Source organism: Nylanderia fulva, unplaced genomic scaffold, assembly GCF_048542155.1.
Source record: "Nylanderia fulva isolate GAGA-0341 unplaced genomic scaffold, ASM4854215v1 Scaffold4, whole genome shotgun sequence".
Classification (NCBI taxonomy): Eukaryota; Metazoa; Arthropoda; class Insecta; order Hymenoptera; family Formicidae; genus Nylanderia; species Nylanderia fulva.
In genome coordinates, this window is record NW_028190476.1 from 1,699,017 (window position 1) to 1,724,660 (window position 25,644).

At 34.6% G+C, this 25,644-nt stretch overlaps 1 protein-coding gene and 1 long non-coding RNA gene across 3 annotated transcripts in view; one reads left to right on the top strand and one right to left on the bottom strand.

Annotated features, from left to right (window-relative positions):
* Window positions 1-25,644, bottom strand: part of LOC114944894 (latrophilin Cirl) — a 422,503-nt gene that overhangs the window by 356,888 nt on the left and 39,971 nt on the right. Inside the window, exon 2 of one of the 2 annotated variants that reach the window (XM_085486054.1) lies at window positions 1,729-1,825. The exons of the other annotated variant lie outside the window; for it this stretch is intronic. The gene's annotated coding sequence lies outside the window, so the exon portion shown is untranslated. The remainder of the gene's footprint in view (window positions 1-1,728; window positions 1,826-25,644) is intronic. 2 annotated transcript variants of the gene reach the window in all.
* Window positions 1-25,644, top strand: part of LOC114944897 (uncharacterized) — a 188,784-nt gene that overhangs the window by 38,755 nt on the left and 124,385 nt on the right. The window contains exon 5 of the long non-coding RNA XR_014925468.1: window positions 22,967-23,436. This is a non-coding gene — a long non-coding RNA (uncharacterized LOC114944897). The remainder of the gene's footprint in view (window positions 1-22,966; window positions 23,437-25,644) is intronic.

The following is a 25,644-nucleotide window of genomic DNA, read 5'->3' on the forward strand; positions in this document are numbered from 1 at the left end:
GTCGCCTGACAATACGCATGTAACCAAATGCTTGTGCGTGCAAAACCAGCGCGATACCGCTTGCGCGAGAAATCCTCGTGATCACGTTTCTTCTTTTTAATAAACCGAACGCGAAGCACGCGCCGACTCGGCTAACTAAGACGCGAACGTGCCGCTTCGACGATGCGCCGCGTTATCAAGCGACTCGTTCATCGGCATCCAACATGCAAAAGTAATTATGCTTGCTCGGTGTGAAAATAAAAATATTGCTCTATTGTTGAAGTATGTTCCTGTAACATTATCTGGATATACGCAAAACTTATGTGTATAATTCTCGAAAGAAATGTGTACAACGTAAGCTGCATGAAAGCTCAATTAATTCACATAATATAACATCGCAATACACTCATAAAACGTTTAACGTGAAAAAATCTGATTAAAAATTTTTCCCACATATTTTATTTGGAATAATTTATCGTGGTTTGACGTAAATGGAAGTAGAGAACAGACTTATATCATTGTCCAGTACAAATAATTATTTTTGGAAAAATTGTTTATATGATTTTCTTTCTTCTCGCATTTGATAATTTTGAAGAAACGACTGTCGCGCAATAAAATCGCGTAAAGTGGCCTTAAGGTGTCGCAGCAACTTTATACGATCAAGAGCTCGCAACGACGGCCAGCCGCGGCTCGGGGACCGCAAATTTCTGACGGCGAATAAAAACGCGGAAAAAGTGGAGCATGCAAATATATTCAGGCGAACGCGCGCAATCCCTAAAAGTTTTGCGCAACGGGCCGTCGGGGAGGTTACTGGCGGTAGAGCGAGAGGTAGGTTGCTGGAGGATGGAAAAACGACGGACATGTATATGCACGGGTAAATTAAATATACATGTTGTGCAAATAAGACCGCCTAGCGACTCGTTTTATCGTCTTCTTCTTCTACTCTAGTCAGTTTCTCGCTCTGGCTTCGTCAGCGTCGCGACGTCGCACGAATATCAGGTGTTAAAAAAGAAAATTCTATGTGGACCTCGTCATTCTATTGTGAAAAATTTTAATTACGATAAATCAATTATTGCATACTTTTTTTTTGAGAAATTATCTTCTATAGCAAGTTATTTTGTAATGCACAGTTTTCGTAGAAAAAATAATATACATTTTTATTCAATATATAACTATTTTATTTCGACTAGTTTACTAGTTTCTTCTCTTACCTTATTTATTTATTTTGAATGATTGAAGAAAATTTAAATGTACAATGAGTGATAAAGTTACGGATTTTAATATATTATATTCACATGTGTGATCAATGAAGATATAATAATTATTAATAATCATATAAATTATAAGTATAATAAAATTAATTTGGAATTTTTTTGATAGATATATTTATGGGGTAAAATTGAAAGCGATTTAAATTATTATGTTACAACCTATTTTGATCCGATAATGGCATAAAATTTTACCTAGCTCAAGTCCAAATGCATCTAGATTGTAATTTGTAGCAACCATTAGAGGGATCGACCCTTCGTAAAAGTAAAGATCCTAACCAAAGAACATCGTAAATGAGGCACAACGCTGATGGAATGAAAATATACTTGGGTCAATCGAATTCTGTTCCAAATTGTGCATCTAGATTCTATCTACGAACTATGAACTCCCTTCAGCATCGTTCATATCAATCGTTCATTACAGGCTCATGTAACCGCATCTCGTGCAATACGCACAATAGCATTTTCTTAACATAGTTACCCGAAAGCTCAAGTCTTCAGAAAGAGATAGCGTAACAGCACCGTAATAAAATGCGCGTGTCTCTGCAAGTTGAGAAGCGATTTTTCCTTTTCCATACCTGGAAAAAAAATTACAACTGCATGAATATTGCATCTTTTATTATAAAAACTTATCGACTAATTTTTAACTAAAGTAAATCAATTTCTGTTTTTTTAATATTGTAAATTAAAATGCTATACTGTTTATACACAAAATAATAATATATTAATATATATAAAAATTGAAATATTTTTTAGCCACAAAACAGAAATAAAATCAATCATATTTTTATGACATAAAGAAAACTGATGATAACATTTCAATCATAATTAAAATGAGAAATGCTCTTCCAATATTATGACCGCGATAAATTAATAAAAACGAACGACATTGGTCTGCGCGATATGTGTGTGTTTCATGCAGAACAAATTTATTTATGAAATTGTATTATATCACACTCTTTATGAATTTTGTTTTTGAACTTGCTATCATAATTGCTTTTATTTTTTAAAAAGCGCGTTGAAACTGTATTGCGTTTTAAATGCAACACATGACCGCGACTTTATAATTATCAAGCCTTCTATATTACAATTAAATCAAAAATTTTACGTGAAAATTATACTAATATAATTAATACAACTATAACTATACGACATATAACAATTTTTTTTATGTGTACACACTCGATTTCTTCGCAGAAGATAAAAACAAAAAATCTCAAATATTATTTTTATTAAATTATTTATTGGAATATTATATTAATATGCAACGGTTATAAATTTTTAATCGTGGCTGACTGACTTAGATCTCGAAATATAATAATTATATAAAGTAAAATAAATATTTCAAATAAATATTAAGATATATGTATGTTATTTTGGAATCCATCATTTTAAAAAATAAAGAGATTATATTAAAAAGTTGGACTGACAATTACTTTTGCAATAATACTTTAAATAAGTTCTAAAAATGCTAGTTATAAAAGCAAATTAATTTTTAATGAAATTATATATAGATATGTTTCCGATTTATATAGAAAGAAAACTGATATTTGACGAAAGTTAATATTAATCAATTTTCAGTTGAAAAATATCTAAAACCAAGAATATTTTTAATAAGTACTAATTTAGTGAACTATTATATTTACTAAAATATCATGCTTATTGAAATCTGTTATAGAATGTGTCGGTTGTGACATATTCGATGATGACGGGTACTAATATTGCTATATTGGGCAATTACCGAGTATATCCTCAATGATTAAGGGAAACCATTGACATAATAATTGACATATACCTATATATGTAACTATTGAGTATATATCTATCATTGAATACGAGCCAAATATTGCAATATTCATGTGCGAAATTATATCCAGAATAATAACGATAATTTTTAAAAAAAAGCTTTAGCTAATAAAGATTTCTCAAAAGCTGTAAGAGAATGATTTACAATAAATCTTCGTCACATTATCTATTAATGTTGAATTTCTGATAGAATTAATCTTTCATGATATTATATTATTCGTGCTGATGCATAATATTATAGATATTACTTCATCTTCTATATGACAAATGTTCTTTATATGCACGTTGGATTTCATGCCATGAGATTATTCTAGTAAATTTCTGTGCGAAAAATAAATCGTGTCCCGATTTTAAAACAGGTGGAATAAAAAAAAAATTTTGCACAGACGAAGATAAAATTTCAACTAGCTATCGCGGCGAAGCGCATAGTGATCCACGTGATAGAGATTCATCGGTCAAAGCGCCAGTCGTATTATTTCCGCTCACCGATATGCATACTCTCTATCCAATACATACGTTTAACTTTTTTAAAACGATTATGTTTATAAAATAAAGAACGGTTTTTTACAAGGTTGAGCAACGTGCATACAAAAATATATGTATTTATACATTTTTATTTGTACACATTTTTTATTGAAGAACAAACAAACTGGGATTCTAATTAAAAGGTTTGCATAATCGGTTGACGAAATTTGTGTGAAAATATATTCTGCATAAAAATTTTCATTAGATCTTAGTATATTAATATACAAAATGAAAATTCTTTAATTTGTTATAAAAAGTAATTATATGACAGAAATATATATATATATATATATATATATTTTTGTTATGAAACATAATTATTACATGCTAGGTATTTTTTGGCACTATAGTAGTTTTCACCGCAAAAGGTTAAACATTGATAGACAATGACTTCGGTCGTTCTATCGAGGGAGATTGGAAATATTCGGGTACGGATTGAAGGTCTCAATCACTGATAATCGGGTCGACGAACCTGGAAGGGGCGCATCGTGCAGTTTCACATGTCCTATTCGGAAATCACCTAGGCAGAGAGAAAGAGAGGAAGGAAGGGAGGGAGGAATCGAATACCAGAGATAATAAAGAATTTCACGTTTTTGCGAAATTGCCGTCAATTGGAGACATCGTCTCTCCGCGTCTCTTCCTCACCCTACTCTCATTCGGAATATCGTTTCGAACAGACGTGATGGTCTTTGCGTCTTGGCAGCTCCATTATCTGCGCCATCAATCGGAAATTCTTCTCCCTTTGCATCATCGCGAGGGATGGGGGGAAGAGTGAAGAGGGGAAGGACCGAGGGGGTTTGAGAGGGAAATGGTTTCATTAAAACAATCTCGCTGGTTTGCGTAGCCCGATCGAAACCCCGTGTACAGAATAATGAGCGTGTGTCATTGACGTGCGCCGACTACAGTGCTTTTCAGAGATGATTTGTATAGCTGATGAAATATTTCTATCGCAAAGCATGCACGCATATATATAAGGAAATATTTTTTATATTATAATTCTCTTAATAATACATTTATAATTCTCTTTCTCTCGAAGCATTCTCAATAAAATATTCACGAATTATTTTTTTATACACATTTTGAATGCTATTCATTACTCAATTTTTTAGAATACATATATAAATTCTTATGTTTTTTTTTGTATTTATTAATATTTTTAGTATTTATAATTTTTATAAAACAATAAAAATATGTAATTATGTCCTTTTTATGCAATCTAATAAAGCATCCGATAATTCTTCAAAATTTGACGATATCAATATTTTTCTTATATTTGTTATACATTATATTTGATATATATATATAATAATTTTATATTTTATATAAAATATTTAAAAAATAGTGTTTCATTCATCACTGCTGAATCAGCCTGTATTCAATTCATACATATAACGGGCGGCGCGTGTGCGCGTGGCGTCGCGGCCGTGCGGTGGCAGTGAAATGCGTGTATCTGAACAATTAGGTTTCAGGCCACCCCCAGTCCGACATGGCGGCCACAAGGGCTCGCTACCCCTTCCCCCCCCTCCCCCGCGATAATATGTATGTACTAGAAACTCTCGTGTTTTCTGTTAACGTATCGCGAAAACATGAGGAATAACGTTTCCCATTGCCGTGTCGTGACAACGTCGCCTGCCGCCTCCGACCTAATCGCGAAAAGATATTTCCACCTGGCGTACGATACAGTGGAAAAGGCGGGACGAGAAAAGGCGAACGCCGCGTGCAAAAAGCGCGGCCGCTCACGAGAGGAATGTCAACTCACGCTCGCGCGACCGTATTCGATAAACGTCGCGGGGTGGTATTCGCCGTGGACGATTAATTCGCGCGATTAAAGATAGTTGAGTAGAATTCCTCAGATAGCGCACGCCGCCCTCTCACTTAATTCCTCGATAAATGCACATACTCGAGTGTTACGCGACAAAATTGACTCGTTACGAGCCGCATCGAACGATTTGGTGAACCATAAATTATTATAATAGGCCTATAGTGAAAACACCGATAAAAGATAATCGTGTAAAAGCGATATTTTTATGAGATGGCGTTCGATTTGAAAAAGCTTTATGCAAAAAAAATTTACACGTACCTATATATTGATTTAAAATGGAAATTGAAATTTTAATTAAATATTCAGATAGTTAACTGAGATTAGTGGAAAGGAAAAGCAGTAAAATTTATATTTATTTTTTAATTAGAATACGTAGAAGCTTCGCCTGGAAAAATGAGGGATTATCACGAAAATGCCTGACAAGAATGAACGAATAGCAGTGTAGCGTGTATTTATATTTCCGTCGAAACGATGAAGTACGTGCGTCGTCGCTCGTTAAGGGCTGGTCTAACGGCAGAACCTATCTCGGAAATATTATATTCCTGCCATGACAGCGAGGTAGAAATAATTTGATTAATGAAGGTTATTCAAATTAAGTCAGAGTATACAAAATCTGTGCAGCGACAACTTAGCAACGCTTACCAAACAGAAGCGGCAGACATTTTTCGCCCTCATGAGAATATAGCATCTAAGTTCTGGGTTTTTTTCGTATTTTTTATTTAATTCTCTTTACATGTCTAAAAATAAAAAAATTCTCTATGCATAATATATATTAACAATTAATCATTCTAACTTGAACTATGAGTTATAATTATAATTAGACGTATATTTATAATAAATTTATAAAGATATACGAGTTAAGAAATACATTTAAAGATATACGATTATGTGTTTAATCAAAATAAGAGGAATTATTGTAATTGATTAATTTTAAATTCAAATATTATTTTTTACATATCATAATCATAAGTTGATCTGTTTTTGCTCTTATGTCCACAATAAAGTTAATTTTCTATAGAACCGTTAATCAATGTTTTGCATAAAAAGAATCTGTAAATTCACGAGGCATTTTGTAATGAAGAACGAATTCATTGAATAAAATCTAGACATATCAAATTACGTACCGCATGGAACGTAAGAATACATTGACGAGGACTTTTGAAAATTAAATGAGCGGACTATTTGATAAACGTGATATCGATTGACTCGAAGTGCTTTGGCTAGAAATTATTTCCTTTGTACAACATCGGGATATAAGGGTTGAAAGCTATTATTCAACATTAAAAAGATTGCAGCGCGTTGTAGGCATCGAGCAGCTCGTTACATGCAAATGTACGAACCAGAGAAAGAATTGAATAGAGAGAGATAGAAAAACTGTCCTGCGTTGAGGACCATTGGGATTATAAATTATAAACAGAGTCGACGACTGTTACTGACTCTCGGTTGATCCGACCAATCAATTAAAGCGAGTGGCCTTGTATTCTCGAGTTATTATTTTTCTGTAACTAAGAAATCTTAAGTCTTTCTTTCCCGCAATCGACTTTGATTTTCACAATCCTTTTTAGAGAATCTTCAATTTCTTATAATACGCAGATATCAATTTACATCAATATTATGCCATTTTTATATCGCAAAATCGAATTTTTTGTTGAATTTCGTTGATTATCTAAAAAGAATGTGCGTTTTGTATATGTATGCGTGCAAATGTTAACAGCCATTATATTAAGCGGTTGAAATTTATAAGCGCGCCGCATAACAGAACTATGATTGAAATCTTCATGCCTTATTCGCACTGCTATATCCATCTACTGTTCAAAAATTCCGACCGTCATCGTCATCGGGTGACAGCTTCGGATTTCATTTGAAAAACATAGTGCGCCCCTTGAACGGCCTCTTTAAATATACATATACGGCGTGCCGTATTACTGGAACACGAACACGACGGGAACGTGTTTACTGAGCTTGTTTTGGTTAAGTCACGTCTGGAAAACAAACCTTATGGGGTGAAGTGTGTATAGGATCGTACTCTGCGATAAGTCCTGTTTCCTGACGAATACCATCCTGCGCGAGAGAAGTTATTCGAACGATCCTTTCGGTTGTGCCGCATTTTTCCCTTTTAACAAGAAAATGTTTGACATTGCGATATGGAAAACGACTTTCCGAAAGGCAGAAAATACCAGATGGAAGATGTTCGTATTCCTAGAAATACGATTCATTTCAACTCGTGGTAGCTTCTTATGGTAGGTTTCTTAATATCATTACAAAATTCTGCACATTATGTCTTTTAAATAAATTATTCTATTCTATTTTCTTTAATTTGAATTTTACTTATTATAGAACATATTAATATAAAGAATTGAATTTAATCTCTAATTCTCTTAAATACCTTTGAAAAGGGAGAATCACAGATTTAAAAGCGCAGTCTAGTAAATTCTAATTAATGAGACGAACACAATTAAAAATATTGACAATAACTCTTAATTCTCTTAAATAGAAACTTGATTTAAAAAATTATATTTAAAAATGATAAATTTTCTACAATATTTTTGTATAAGACGATAAAATTATTGATTTAATGCCATACATTTTTTTACTTTGTGAAAAATCTTACTATTAAAAATATAAGAAATCAGCTCTCTGTCTCAGAAATATAAATACAAAACTTAAAATATAAATAACAATTTTGAAAAAATATTGATTTTTAATAACTGGTGCGAATTTTTCGTGTAAATAATTGCAATAAATGGTAGCGCTGTTTCTTTTTTTATAAATCCAATATAGATTGTTATATGTACATATACACACATATTCTTCCTCTCCGCTCTACATTTGCCAAAACATGTTTTTGACCATTTTATTGAATTTCCTTCCGATAGACGGGCGTTTGATGGCTCAAAAGAGTCTGTTAAAAACGAATATAAAGCGCATTCGGCTTGTTGGGCGAAATTCGTAAAGTGAAATGCAGTAACATTTCCTTCTCTAGAGAAGCAACGTTAAGATCGGACTTCGGAAACTTGCGGGAAATCGAAATGCACTTCCGACGGAAGCTATTTTTAAAGCGACTCGCTTCTTCTCCTTACTGTGGCAAAATTGCACTTATCTTCAAACTTCCTTTACTTCCTTCTAAAATAGGTGCGTTTACAGCAAGAGATTAGAGGAAGACGAAAAAGATATTTATTAACTATTATCTCACAGATAGGGACAGAATAACGATCTTATATACCTATTATTAAAAAATATTTTACTAAATTTTAATTTTAATTATGATTCTATATATATATATATATATATATATATATATATTTTAATATAGCCATTAAATATTTCAATCAAGCCGAAGTGCGCGGCAGTTTTTTTAATAAGCAATAGCTAACAAAAAGTTGTACGAAAATGTCAATAAAGTCGACACATTAATGCGTTATAAATAAAATTTTACATATATATATATATATATAAAATTTTATTTATAACGCATTAATGTGTCGACTTTATTGACATTTTCGTACAACTTTTTGTTAGCTATTGCTTATTAAAAAAACTGCCGCGCACTTCGGCTTGATTAAAATATTTAATAGCTAATCACATAATATTACATCGTAATCATCGTCGAGCGAGCATGAGGCGTAACATGGGAGGAAACCATGTTGATGCATGAAGGGACGGTCGCGGTGATTCGCGCAGCGTTAGGGAAATTCGCCGGCTCGCATTTCATTACGGCTCGATAAAACAAAGAAATCCCTTTCTCTCGAAGAGAGGAAACAGCCTCGTAAAGTGAATTGAAAAGCGCTGTTCCCTCTTTTCCGCTTCCCTTATAGAATTCTCCTTCAGTCGTCTTTTCGGGCTCCTCCTGAGCCGGCAAACTGGAATCGAAGAAAATGGTTTGCGTAATCGGAGAAAGAAATGCAGCATCTCTTGCTCGAGATATTAATAAAGATTTATAAGTAAGCGCGCGTTGCGTCAATGTCTGTCCCATTTCCGGCGCGATATGAGACAGAGGCTCACGAACGCATAGATCGTTCCTCTCCATTAAAGAAACATCCGGCCGCGGTGAAATTATCTCAATATCGCTCTTGTGAGCAAGAGAGCGCGACGAATTAAACGCGATATCGCGTTAAATATTCAATGCTGCAATTCCGTAATAGCAGGCCGGAATGGTTATCATCTAACAGCTCGCGATTATGTGCACGAGGAAATACAAGAATTTAAGAAGCAACTCTCTGCTCTACAGAAAACAGATGATGCATTTAAATCTCTGATTTAACTTTTCGATTTAATTTTGCATTTGAAAGTCATAATTATTCAGTACATTGGATTTGTTTTACAAATTTTTGACAATATATACACATATAATATGTATACTATGTTGATTTTTTTTATATTTTACGTTATCTCTGTCGAATCATGTACTGGAAATAAAACATTGAATAGTAACAAAGTTAAAATTCTACTACATATAACTAATTTGAAATTAAACAAAAATTAAATGAGCCACATCAAAGAATTAATATCATCAGCTTTACTGCTTATCGAAATGATATCGTAAAACTTTATGATTTTTTATTATTAAAATTCAACATCATAATATGTATTATTAGTAAGATATTATTAATTTGCTCTGTTATATGCGTAACTCTTTGAGAAATTTCTCTGAAAAATCCTAATAATATTATATTAAATAGGCACAATTGTTTATAAAATAATCTCTCGATAAGAAAATAACAATCTTCATTCACTCGAATCACTGTTATAATATGTAACAACATACTCAATAGAGTAATAATCTATTTATATGAAAACGTAAATATGTATTATATGAGTCACTATCGGCGAAATAATCTTTTTTCGTTACATCTCTTTTCTCTTCTTAAAAAAAAAAAAAAAAAAAAAAAAAAAAAACATTGGATATGCATCTTGCATCGATTTGAAAAATGAACGAGGTACGATAAGGTTAAAGGAGAGTATAAGAGCGAGATGTCGAATACCGGCTCGACGGTAGTGCAAGAGCAACAAAGGGGAGACAACGAGAGAAGAAGGGATCAGAGAAAGAGGGAGAAAGATCATTTTCAAGAGCGAGCAGATAGCATCCCAAAAGATTTAGAGGGTCAGCGCTGCAATTAGCGATGTTTAGAAGCGAATTATGAGATCGTATATCTTTCGCTCACTATTTCTCTCGTAGGCCACCTTGAGTTCGTATTCTCTCCTTCTCTTCACGGCTCGTTCTCACCATTCACTGTCTTTTTCTTTCTCATACGCGGGTTCAAACCTCTCTCTCAATCACCCTTCTTCGCGTTATAGCGCGCGAGTACAAGCGAGCGATAGGTGAAGCCGGCCGCTATCTACGTTTCGTGAACTGTCGCTGTATTTTTTTCCTGAACCACCCTCTTGCGCCATTCGAGCCCCTCAATAACCCTTGACCGCACAGGTCAGCCCCTTTCCACCTGCGAGAACTCGTTATACAATGTCCGATTTATCCTCGCAAGGAAGTGCTACGATCGCATCTTGCTCAAATTGACACTGCAATGAATAAATATCTTTATTGTGAGAGTATAATTTTCTTACGTGCAATTCTCTGAATCACCTTGAAGTAAAAAATGATTTTAAATGTAAAAAGCTTTTGCAAACATAATATAGCATGATGCTATATATTTATTTTACATAATTGAAGTGATATATAAGCATATTATTATTCTTTCTCATATAAACTTATTATTAGTTAAATTCATGTAAGCTTATGAAAGCATATTATTATGCCATATTACTGTAATTTAGAAAGTAAAAAAATTTTTAAAGTTATAAAGTGTTACTGATTGGTATTTTTGTTTCAACATATTTTTTTACATTAATATTTTCATTCCCTGTAGAATTGAGCTTGGACTAACTTTGTATAATAGCGTAATATCAGAAATTCACTAGCTATTTTTAATAAAAGGAAACATAACTAAGCATTTTTTTTCATATCTGTGTTTCGTGTACTGTCGCTGTATTTTTTCCGTACTTTTTACTTGCTGCACCTCCCATTTGCTCGATTTACACAGTGTAAATCAGAAACTACTCGTTTCAAACTTCGAGACATTAATGACATTGAGCACGTTAATTTCTTATTTCGCTAGAAATCCGATAACACGATTTGCTGTTTTCTTGAAAAATTGTCTGAATAAAAAATTGTAAAGCTTTTTATGAGCTATTGATAAGAAGTTATTACATTTTTCATCAGGTGATGGAGACAAAAATATTTGAGATTACTCGATCAATTGAAAATAGAATGAAGAAATTTGGGAGAAACATTAAAATAACATAAAATTGCTATTTTAAAATATTTATATATTCTTCATGTAGCTTTTTATGAGCTATTGATAAGAAGTTATTACATTTTTCATCAGGTGATGGAGACAAAAATATTTGAGATTACTCGATCAATTGAAAATAGAATGAAAAAATTTGGGAGAAACATTAAAATAACATCAAATTGCTATTTTAAAATATTCATATATGTTTCATGTTATTTATTGAATTTTTTTGTAGTATTTTGTAGTTTTAACGTTGTATATATATTTTTTTTACTTTTTTAAAAGTACGTAATATTCTTATATTTTTTTCAAAAATGCACGAATTAGACTTTGTGATCTCATTAACGTTTTATGCAACGTAATGCTCTCTGATTTTATTTAGAAATTATATTCTGTAATAAATTACATCTATACAGAGAAAGTATAAAAAAATTTACCACTGGATTTTACAAGAGAAACCGCGTAGATATTTCTTTCTCTTTTCTTTCTGTACAAGAAAAGCGTAGTCAGTTACATCAAGATATTCACAGGAACACGCGTGTGTTTGATCATTCCGCGGTCTTGGAACTACTCGATCGTATCCGTTGTGGCCGTCTTCGTGTTCAAGAACCCTGTTTGTTACCCGCGCTACGTCCATCTTCCATCGACCCTCATATTTCCTTGGTCCATTTTTGCCGCGCGAGGAGAATATATAAAATGCGATGGAAGAGAGGAAAATAAACACACGAACAAACTTCGGTTGGTGTATAAGCAGAATGGCCTGTCCTTATTTTGGACAAGCTTGCTGTCGATCTTGCAAACAATCGCTCGACTTTCGATACGCGTTTCGCGTCACATTTTTTCTCAACATTGATCTGTGAATCTGCACCACGTCGAGAATAATTATATGCGCTTGTGCAAGAGAATGTAAATTATTTTAAAATTAATGCATTATATATATATATATATATATATATATATATATATTTCTAATAATGTCATAATATCAACAATCTTCCGCAAGACATTTATTGAATCGTTTAATCGATCTATTGAATATTAAATTTTCTAAAAAATGGTAATAATTCAATCGACCAGCTCTGGCAAATAAGTAATTTTATTGAATATTCACAACGTTTCGGCCCTTATCAAGTGCTATAATATAATATTAACAATGTGTGAAAGTTTCTATAGATTTTATTATTTTTATATTTATTTTTCTAATAATTGTTAATATTATATTATAGCACTTGATAAGGGCCGTAACCCACGACCGAAACGTTGTGAATATTCAATAAAATTACTTATTTGCCAGAGTTGGTCGATTGAATTATTACCATTTTTTAATTATCATCTGGTGACTTCATAGTTTTATATCATTTATTAAATTTTCTGTTTCCTAAATATTTATTACGCGACACTGCGTGACAATTTTTAAATTAATTTACATAAAAATTAGAAAGAAGCTTGTTTGAATCCATTGAGAATTATATTAAGATGAATCATAAGTCGTATAAAAAACTGCAAATGGTAGATGTGCATTTGTCAGCTGGATAAGCAAGATGCATCTCCGAAAGTACGACTTGGCGTCACCTTCTTATTCTTCGTGATTTCATGATTGGAAGACGCAGAGTAGATTTGTGAAAGAGCGACGATGAAGATACATCGCTGATGTTCTCATCTTCGCGCAGCTTTGCGCGAGCTACATTTTTCCTGTGTTTGCCAACGTTTTTATCTTTGTGAGACTCTTGATATTTCTTCGCATTAGAGAATTCGTCGAAGAGTGCTACAAATGCGTGCAAGCAGTCTTCCTAGCACGTTATTACGTGCTTGACAAAATAATATCATAAATATGAAAGATTGAAATACATAAAATGTGAATGTCAAATGATATTAAAAAAACATAAGCTTTATTAAAATTTATGGAACAAAAATATAATACGATTAAAATTAATATACTATAAAATTTTAAAAAACAAATTAAAAAATATATATATAATTATATACAAAAATGTCAGTTTATATCAACATTAATAGAAACATATTGCATAATGCAAGTGTGCTATGCGTAAAATGTGTTTATACGCTCACGGAAACTCCCCGCTCTCTCACTTCGCAACAAATACGAAAGTCGAACGAAAAGTTACGCAAAATATGAAATGTTTTCCGACTTATGAAGCCGGGTCAGCGGTGGATGTGCCAATTCGTCCCTTAGTTTTCAACTGTGTAACGTCGAGTGACGTCGTCCACCGCGACGGCGAGCGCATTCGGAGGCCGAACCGCAGCGTTTGGTAAATTTGGCCACCCAGAGGTAAAGCAACGATAATAAATGAGCGGCGAGTGAGAGAGCGTTGCCAGCGCCGCTTCAGGTCCAATTTCCCAGGAGGATACGAGGGAGATAGAAGAGAGCAAGGAGAGGATGGGAGAGAGATCGGGGCAAAACCGCAGCCTAAAAACAATATTCTACCACCGTGAACCAGTGACAGTGCCCGATAGCCGCCCTCACCGCGGCTAACAATAAGTTATCGTCGCTCGTCTAATATATCCGAGTGGTAATAAGCCGCGCCGCCATCGATAAGACGACTCGATGAGATTTCAACTCACGGAATAAAATTATTAACGTTATTGGGTCACGTAAGAAATATATATATATATGTATACTGTAGATACATATCTTTTATTACATCATGTGCGAGGTGATTAATTTTATTTATTATAGCACTTCCTATTATATAGCGCAGATTTTATTGCTGTTCTTATTAGATAAGAATCGCATTATTCTATTATATATAATTTCTTATTCTCCTAATAAATGATGGTGATTATTTTCTGTCATATAATTTATATCGTACGACAAATTCATTCGATATCAACAAATCAAACATGTTCAACTTTGTCTTAATCTACAACGTATAAGGATTCGTCGCGATGCGACGATAGCTCGAGAATCACGCGAAACAAATCGCGGTCTACCCACGCATAGGAATAGAACTGATACGGGGAGGGAAAGGGACGGTGCCCAAACAAGGAAAGCTGTCGAGGAAGTTTATGGATGACATAATCCGCAGGTTTTGTGGCGAGCTGCCATAGTTCCATTGCTTGATTATGGCCGGAAAGAAAATACACGTCTCATTGTTCGTGGATCGGCATCTCCAGGAAACACGATCTGATCGTTAGCGGATCGGCTTTATGATCACATCGTTATAAATTGACAATGATCCGAGTTTCCATCGGGCTGTCGTCCATCGGGGAACTTCTTAACTAACCGATACAATGATCGCGCATTGAGGATTTTCTGGCATGTCTATACGCTTCTTTGCTTATTAATTTTTCGCTGATCAATCGGATAATCTTCTGATAGGGTAGCTTTACATTATATAATAATTTGGTTCCACTTTCTTTAAAATAAATTAATATAATGTATAGAGATACAAAAGCTACAATATTGCTCTTGCTTTATTTTTTCATTTTATTAGTTAACGATTATTAAAATTTAATTGTTTCTTTATCTTTCTTTCTAGTTATTCTTCTCTAACTTAAATGTTTATGAGAAAAAACAAATCTCCATTAATATACGCAGAATGCGATTATAATTTTAAATTCACATAATAAATTTACATAAATAAAGTGCAGGAAAAAAATGATTTTTGTTAAGATATTTGTGCAATTAGAAATGTGATATATATTATTGAATTTTATGTATGTATTTGTCCATCGTTTAACTCTTGCGTGAAGCGAAAGACTTACAAAATATATATACAACATGCTTCATTAACGGAAATAGAAACCTGATTGCATTCCAATACTTACGATATGTGTTAATGACAATAAATGTGCACGTGTGCACAATAGTTATTAATTAGCAGTGAAACTCGGCAATTTAATTACGTATGCTGCATTATCGAGTATGGAATTAAACATATCCGTCGGGACCGACTTGAGGCGAGTGCAATCAGCGTAGCCATATGCGGTCGTGCAACCGTATAATTTACGGCCAATCGCGATCGAGAAGACACCACCCAACATATAATACATAATCGCTGACGTTGCGCGAGATATATACGTATTGTATCGCCGCTAAAAATCATCCACGAGAATACGGCGCGTTGTCAAGCATGAATTATACCCGCATCTTATATCTTAATCGAACGTTTTAATTATTTTTCGGCCAGAGGTGGAACGTCCAAGTAAATTTATATTCCAGGTGGAAGGCCGACCCGAAAATCTTGGTACATTAATAAAATTCGAAAGATAAAATGTATGGTTTGGCCTTTTAAAGCGGATATATGTCATAAAATCAATATCATATCGTACAATAAATAACTATGCGGATATTATGATGTTTGAATTCATTTATATGATGTATTGTATTTATTAGAGTTGGTTTTGTATTCTATATAATACAAAAGAGAATTGTGTACACACACACACACACACACACACACATATATATATATATATATATATATATATATACACACTTCTGTTTTGTATTAATATTTTTCATTTTAAAGCATGATGCTTTTAAAGATTATTATACTTTGCATCAAAACTGTAAATTGACTTAGATTATTTTTATAAAAATATATTTCTGAATATAACAAGAGAGATATTCTGCTCTTCTATTTTAACACGCTTGAGATTATTTTATTATACCAAGATATTTACCTTAAAATTATTTTAAATTGACATAATAAAAAAAGAAATAGATCTACAATTTTTTATACTGATTAATAACATATCGAAACTGATAAAATTTTACTATTTAAATCTATTTAAATTTATATATTAGAAGTCAAATTTATCATCGTGTAACAATTGCATATATAATTTCCAGCGAAATGTAATCTTCCTCATTGAAGTGCAGATTTAAATAGCATGCAGTGTCATAAAACAGCAGCGTTCTCATATGTAGCGAGCATAATATTTTTCGGCATTTTTGAGAGTTGATATGATAATTCACATCATGACATTCTCGATTACTAGTCACGATGCAATATCATTCGGAATGAATGTGAACTGGATTCACGACTGGAGTAACGACGACGTGTCGTTCGACGTTACACGCTTGAAAACTGAACCACGAATTGCTACGTCAAGAACGATTCTGATCTATTGACGCATGTGCATTTCAGAAGCTCACTTGTCATTATGAAACACAGAACTTCCTTATGTTACTATATTTTCGTAATATAATTTATTTTATTTTAACATTTTTTCTCTTAGTAATTTTTCTCTCTTCTCTTTTTTCAGTCTCTACATTAATCTACAATTTTTTTAACAAAATATTTAGGAGAATATTATGTGAGTATACAATTTTTACAAAGAGAACATATAGCAGTTGAACGAATGTAAGCTGAATCATAATATATTTGTCATACACAGAATTAAATATTTCTTCAAAATTATTTTTATAAATATATTACATGAGATAATGAATAGCAATTGGAGCGTAGTAATAATTATTACAATAATTCAGTAGGAAACAAGAATTGAGAAGCGATAATTTTTTTTCTGGATTTGTTTGTCTAAAAATACTCAGGGAAGGTTTGAGATAATTGTAATCGATAACTGTAATCGTATATTGCCGTAGCATAGTTAGAGGAATGAGATGGTGAACAACGTAATATAGTAATGTAGTAATTAGCCAATTCTTGAAATTAATTGGATCGGATGCAGGAGGAATTTATAGAGCACGATTACATTACACTGTAACGTGGTAATAGCGATAAATATTGATTTAAAGTAGTAATTATGGTAAACTATGTTCATCATAAATTGTCGATTCCAAAAATCGTTTCTATAATTATCGTCGTCCGAGTGATTTCGTTTTCAGCCGGGAGCTCTAGTTAATCCCCAGAGCTCGTATTTTTTCTTTTTTTTCGAGTTGATTTATCGAAATTCATTGTTTCTTGTGTACCCGGATGATGCTAGCAAAAACGAGATTTGCATGCTCGCAATATACGGCAGCGAATTATTTTTTCGCACCTCGCTGCTCGCGATCGCGCTTTTTTTAAAACTGGAATTATCGGTCCTCGATGTCATATTTTGATCCGGTTTGCTCTTTTATTAAATGAAAGCGATGTGGATCTCTGAAATAGATCGATCAGTCGCGTATTAAATGCTCCGCATAAAACCGGCGCGGTGGTCGATTAGTGAAAATTCCCGATCTGTAATCGTTGCCGAATAATTCGAGTGTTATTTGCTAAAGAGCAAACGAAATATCATCTATTCATTACAAAAAAGTTACACAGACGATTATTTTTGGGCAAAGCAAGTGACTATTATTTAATGCAAATAAAACAGCAATATTTTCCAAATACTGAACAATCATTGTTTCCCATAGAAGTGGAAATGAAATATTATATTTTCGTGAAAAAAACAATTCGACTCGTATTTTTGCGTTCATTCTATGTTGACACATAACGCACATTTGATTTAATTAAATAAGTTAAATTAAATAAATGAATTTCTCTTTTGATTGAGAATAATTTAAAGTCAGCTTAAATATATTTAGAACAGTTATTCATTAAAACATGTACTAAATAAGAATATTTACATTTTTTTATTTGAGATTTTACTAGAAATGCATTGATTCATAATAAAGTCCATGAAAAAAAACTGCATAAGATAATATATGCGAAAGAAGAATGAAATTCCCAGCATACTCTCTCCATATACATTGAATCCTTATCTTCCATATATGTATATGGTATACAATCGAGAATCTGCGATAATAATTTTCTTATCGTGAATTTGCGTCGAAAAACAGGATAAGATAGGCAGCTTCAGAACTTGTCTTGAAGATGCATCAAGGCGAACGATGCAGGGGTGCAATTCTGAGAGGGTGGTACGGTGATGCGAGCGATCGTGAAGAATTCGCTTTTACGAGATTCCGCCGGAAAGTCCTGAAATCGCACGAAATGAACGCCGAGAGCGCGTCGAGCGCAGTCGGAATCTTGTAGATGCATATCAATGCAGACGGGAATTTTCATTTACGGATCGAGAGAGGGATCGCGCGCGATCACGCTGGATTCACGCGTTCCGCGTTCCACTGAGAGCGCGCCGGATTTTCTCCGCGCGTTTCCATTGCGTGTTAGGCCGTTAATGCGTGCGAACAAAATAATACGCAAACACTTTTTTTAGAGTGGCAAAAAATGTGTGCTTTTGTTTTGGAAGATTCAGTGGTACGCTAAATCTCTTTATTCTTTTTCTAACTCTAAAATTGTATCTAGGAGAATGATTTTTTTTTATAATTAAATATAAAAACAAATATTGACAGTCTGAATAAGGAAAACGCATGTACGATGCTCTGTTCTTAGATTCTATAGCGGTGTGATTAATTGCAAAGTTATTCATGTCGCAGACTAAATACTCCTGAATAACGATCATATAAAATTAATTGCGCCTGAAATATATGAATCGAAAACTAATATGTACTCCAAAGGAAAGTTACAAACTAACACGATATCGCTAAATAATAAATTGTAAAGTATGCGCAATATCATATCTTCGGATCTCGCGGAGGCGCGATTAATTGCAAATCAATTTGCATCGCGAACGATACTGCTGAATAGATCAGCAGTAACAGCCGACTCTTACTTCGCTTCATCTTGCAGCACACGGGATTTTAAAACGATCTATACGAGATTATATTAATGGCAAGGTACGAGTTATAGCGTCCGCGCCGTGGAAGCATGCCTTTCAATACTGTAAACGTTCATTGCGATCACTTCATACGTGATTGAAGCCATCGGCGTAGCTCGCCGTTTCATCATTGAAATCTTATCGCAGTTTCTGCAGGATCTCGATTCGTATCACGGCTTCCCGCGCCACTGGCGCGTATAAGTTGGTACGGAAAATCGATAGCAATCGCGATTAAATAAGTTTCCTCGGAGAACTTTTTTTACGGCGATATACTCACACACGCTGGCTACGATAATGTTACAAATCTCTTATATGATTCTCGCTATGAAAGAACCTATCGCAGAGATACAGATATAATGAGAGTACCAGTAATATATCTTGATGAAAAGACATTTTAATACAAAAAAATGTATCACGAGAGATCATTCTTAAATCAATGTAAATATCTCTCTGTTCACAAAAACATTTTAATCCTTCTGTAGCCCAAAATTGGCCGGAACAAGCGGAATCTCATATACCAACCGCTGTATATCCTTGTATAGCAATCGTACGTGCCATTTTATTTACCGAATATTTCTCGTGTCGCGGACGTAATATTAAATAAAATCGAAACCCAAATATCGCTGTTAAATATTTTTCGAGATAATATTGTCCCGATAGGATGCGCTCCGGGTTTGCGGCCGCCACCGTGTCGTTATAGATCGAACGGAGTACACTTAAATGTGTGCATTAGGGAGGACATCGAAAGAAAACATTTGCTTTGCACCCTCACGAGTCCGGTCCAATGGGTCACAAATTTCCTGCGTAAGCATTAGGGTCTATCTGGCTGAACAATAGCGAGCCGCGAGCTCGTTTTTCTCGTATTTGCGTCTATTCCATGGCCGACTTTTTTTATCCCTGATCTGTTGCTATAATCTCGTTGATAGTTGCATAACTTTAACGCGACGCACAACTCTGATGTATCGACAAGCATAGAAAAAAAATAGTGCAATTGATAAAAATACAATTCGGGATTCTTAAAATGAATTTCTTAATACGCACAACAATGTGAAATAAATTATAAGATAATATTTTGTATTCGATATATATATATGCATAGTTCGAATTGTAAAATAATCTCGGTGATATCAAATATAAAACGAGTATAACATATATTTATATCGAACATCAAATGTAAAAGTAACGCTCTTCAGCATCATAATTAATGTATGATCATCGATGTAGGTGAATAACAACGTTTTAAAAAAATTACAGGCAATTAAAGCGTTCCAGAAATCGCTATAGTTGCATCGACGAACAGCGTAAAAATAAAATATTTTTCACGCAATTATCATACGCTATGTCAATTTATAAAATATCGATACATTTCTAAAGTTAATTTTTAATTTTTGCTTTTATAACGTTTTAATCGTTGTTTTGCATTGATATTATTTTGTTGAGCGAAAAATGTATCACTATGCTATTAACACTTGCATTATACATGATAACGTATATGATAATAATAATGCAAGACATTTTATCGCAAGAAATTACATTTTTATATAAATTTTTTCCATAAAAAATAGTAGGGAATTTGTTTTGCAAGAGCTTAAATTACATACGGATATCCCGCGCGTAAGATATAATGATGTAAATAATATTCTCACATGCCGTTTCTCGATCTGCTCGATTTTATCACTTCCGCGATGCTGCACGTCCGCTTTACGGAATCCTCCAAGGATCTATTTATGGATCCATATCGATCGATATGCACGGTCGGTTCGCTACGCGGATAATCATTTCCTCCGTAATCATATTTACGGGGATTACGGTACCGCGCTAATCAGTGGCGCGTAATTCCGCCAAAATCAGTCACCGGCGCGCATTACTAATTACTTCGCGATCGGCTTATTACAGGCGACGCGGATTATTATCGATCAAATAATTCTCTATCCAATCGAGACAAACTCGTAATGCATCTTTTGCAAATACTAGCGTGTTATTCAATCTTTCTCTTTACTTTGACATATTATTAATTCCGGATTTTTAGCTGCTTGTTTTGTTCACTCTCGTTTCCATTTTCCCTTTTCCGAAAAACATGAATATATACTTGTTTCTATCATCTTAAGTAGAAAATTCTATTAATATAAAATTCGCATTCTCTCTTTCTCCCATTCTATATATAGGACCCGCTTTAGACAGAAAACACCAAAGTATATTGAAATTAAAAATGAAATAAAAATAAAATATAAAATTGCGTTCCGCTGACTTTCACATTTCTTGGACATTGGAGAAGTTTGAGTATTAATTTTGCCTCGGGTTGTACAAGTGCATTGCTGCATTTCCGGCGAGAGAAGAACGCATCTGCTCGCGATGATATTTCATTCAAATGGTCACAATGAAAAGTATTGATGACTTCGGAGGAGTTATCGCGTCATCTGCGCAAACTTGTGAGCACCGGGCAATCTGCAAACGATGTCCCGACGTTGAAATCTGCAAATCGATGACGTTTGCGTGTGCGTACGGAATATATTAAGAGCCGACTTTATACTAAATTAATCATTCGCTATGAATATACGAGCGAGCTTTCGATTAGACGACGAGAAATAAATGCATAGGAAATGCATGAAAAAATTTAACGCAGATAAAATTTACAAAATTGTTCTCCAATTTCCGGAATAAAACTCCTTACCTAGTTTTATATGAGTCATCTTGATAGGTTACTCAAATTGACTGTCCATATGGCCGATCGATTTTTACGACAACCTTGTTTACACGAATCACTTATCTCTCAACCTAAACGACTTATCTGGAACAACCGTTAAGAGTGAGTTGTGCAAACTCGCCTATATTTACTATTGTCATTCGTATCATAGCCTGTCGAAACGGGCAGGTGCGTCCTGCGCAGGACATTTCTGGATCCGTCGTTCGCGAATCGGATCGAGTTTCGACACGAAAACCATCGCAGCCCGATCGTGTATCCAATTACCGAGACATTGCTATGCGGAATATCTCGTGTATGAGCGTTCGACAGGATGATATCGATAAGGCATTCGTTGTGACATCGGGCTCGAGCCGTCGACCCAGGGATATTTTGTCCCTCTCCCCCTTTCTTCCCCTCTGCTCACCATACATATATATATACATATACATACATATATCTACTCTTCGAGCCCCCGTTCGTTCACCGTCTGATCGATGCGACTCGATTTTTACGAGTCATAACCGCCGCGCTCGAGCCGGACCGGTTTAATCTGCCGGTCGCGATCTAATTTATCTGTAGGAGTAATTGAATGCCTTGAATTTCGGATAGTTTGAATGCGAGATCTTTTCCATGGAAATTGGCGTGACAATGAACAATAAAGGTTCGATCGGAGTTTCATTCTTTTTCCTAAATGCGACTTGACTTGAATTTATTTCGGAAACGTAAGATGAGAAAAGACTAGCTTGATGTAAGAAACCTGTAATAATTAATTAATTATACAATTTAAACCATATATAGAGAAAAGTGTTTTAGAAAAGCAGTGTGAAATAATGCTATAAGTCTTGATTTAATTGCTGTTTTTTTTTGTAATTTTCATTTTGAAATACGCCGGTATGAACAATGCACATCGGTGCATAATAATTATAATTTTTATATATTTTTAAATGTGATTTGTTTTTTACTATTTCAGGTCGGCGAAAAGTATTCTACAGTACTTTTGGAGAAAGAGAACGATGTGCGAAGACGTACGAATAAGTTTGAGACGAGCGGAAGAAAAATATTAGCGTTATATCGCTTCCTGACTACATGGACGGCCGATGGAGGTTCATACCAGCACAATATTACACCAGTTATAGCGATATGATAGCGGCCGTTGATCGTGTGGCTCTCGAAGTGGCTATGCAAATTAACGCGGGCTCTATCGAGCGAGATTGCCCGGAGAGAGTCTCGGTAAAAGAGAACGAAGGATAGACGCGAAGAATCAAAGAAGGACGGTAGAAACGAGTAGAGAGAGAGAGTGATGTACAGAAAAGAGAGAGAGAAACAGAGAAGAAAAGCCGCAGGGCAAGGGAATCCGAGCGAGCATCGGAGAGAGTGAACGAGAATAGAGGAAGAACGTCGACCCCGCAGATCGTAGAAGAGGATAGTGAACGCGAATGGGTGAGTTTGATTTTATCTTATTCACAGATGAATTCTCTGCGAAGGACAATTTCGCGCAACGCAGGGCTTTTAAACCAAATCTCATCGATACGCAAATGATGAGATACACGTTGTTAATTTTATTTGTATTACACGTGCAGGCAAAGTGGCACTTTGTGTGCGTGTTTTCTATGCGGAAAGCGGCCGATTTCCCACGCCGCCATCTAGCGGCAACGCGGTGAGTGAATAAGCCGCGTTCAAAGCCATTGCCTACGGCTGAGCCGCGTTCAAAATCATTGTCCACGGCTGAAGCCGTGGGCAATGACTTTGAACACGACTATTCCCGCACCATGCCGCTGCAAGATGGCGGCGTGCGATCGGCCACTTCGCGCACAGAAAACGCGCACAAAGCCACTTTGCCTGCACTTGTAATACAAAATAGTATGTGTATCACGTGCGGATTGACAATTGTTCACTCGTGTGGGGTGGTCGCACTCGCCTTCGACTTGTGCGTTCATCCCCCGCACTCGTGACCAATTATCAACTTTCCACACTTGATACACAATATACTATTAACACTTTTTTATGCGACATAATTATATTTTATGTGCTTACCGCATGAAGGGATTAAATCGTCGAATTCCTGGGCGAATATCAACGACGAATGCTTGCGAAAGCGAAAATATTGCATATCGATAAAAACAATGCGACATTTGTTGCAAACAAACGATCAGCCACGCGTGGGTGGAAGCTTTGTATTACGATAAACGCGCAAAAAGCGCTGCAAGTCACACGCTTCCCTCCTAAACTCGCGGAAAACTCTGACATTTTTTTCTTGATTTTCAACTCACTGTCACCCTCCGCTCGGCAAGAAGTCGTCAGGCGAAATTGGAAAAATGATCATGACCCGAGTTCATTTGTCTCCGCCGCGAACATCGCTTGGCGCGACCGCAAAAAGCGACGGTGCGCGACGCGCGATCGATTCGCACGCGCGCGTGTGGAGGCTGCGATCTATATTCGCGACGCGCGCAAAAAGCGCGCTGAATTATTGCCGAAGTTCCCCCGCACGGAATAGCATAAAGAGAGAGAGAGAGAGAGAGAGGGAGAGAGAAGGAGCGAGATAGCGTTTGCCATCGATTGCGCAGGGGTTATTTCCGAATGTATATTATAGATATTATCAATTCAATGCTCCTGTACTGTATGTGGTTACTAGTGAATTAGTTGAAAGATCATAGCTCTGTGTGTGCGATATTAAATCGATGCGACCATGATCGTTGTGTGAAATATTATATGCGATATATGGGAGAGAATGACATTTTATATTGAATTTTGTGATAGTACCGTAAAATCTTTTGTACTTTACAATTGAAATTTTAATATCACGCACACACGCATTTCTGAGTTACGATAACGGCGTTTAATTCTGCAGTGGCACAATTTAATCGCAATTAATAATCGTAATAGATATTGCACACATGTGCGTACACACACACATATACACAAATATATATATATATATATATATATATATATATATATATATATTATATATACATATATATATATATTTATATATACATATATATATATAAAATAATATAATAGTTAATTAATATAATAGTAATGTGATAACGTTTATATAATGTAAAATGGATTCATGAAATATACGTATGAAAGGCATATGTATACCCATTTCGCATTACGTAAATGTCATTGCATTTTTTGTAATACTATTATATGAATATTATATTTAAATTGATAAGAAAAGATGTATATAGAAATTAATTATTGATAGTATAGTCTCTAAATTTTTTCGTTACATTCTTCGATATCTTTGTACATATTTGCAAGTATAAAGTGTGGAATCAAGTCTAATAATTCACTGAAAACAATGTCCCGCGCGTTCATAATTTCCGTGATCTCGCTGTTACATTGAATTTTCCTCTCGCGGAAAACACGGTCCAAACACGAGGGATTCTGACCTCGTCGCGATGCATGTTCGTTTCGGTTTTTCTCGGAAACAAAAAATGAACATGGAGAGAGGAAAAAGAATAAGAGAGAAAATATGTGAGTCTAGAAGGGTAAGAAAAGTAGTAAAGAAGAGAATGCATCTTCTGAAGCGAAACGTACGAAATGTACGAGAAAGAGAACGAATTTTCTCTCTTTCTCGCTCTCCCTGTGTATATATGTGTGTATGTATGTGTATGTGGAGAATTTGTCGATTTATTA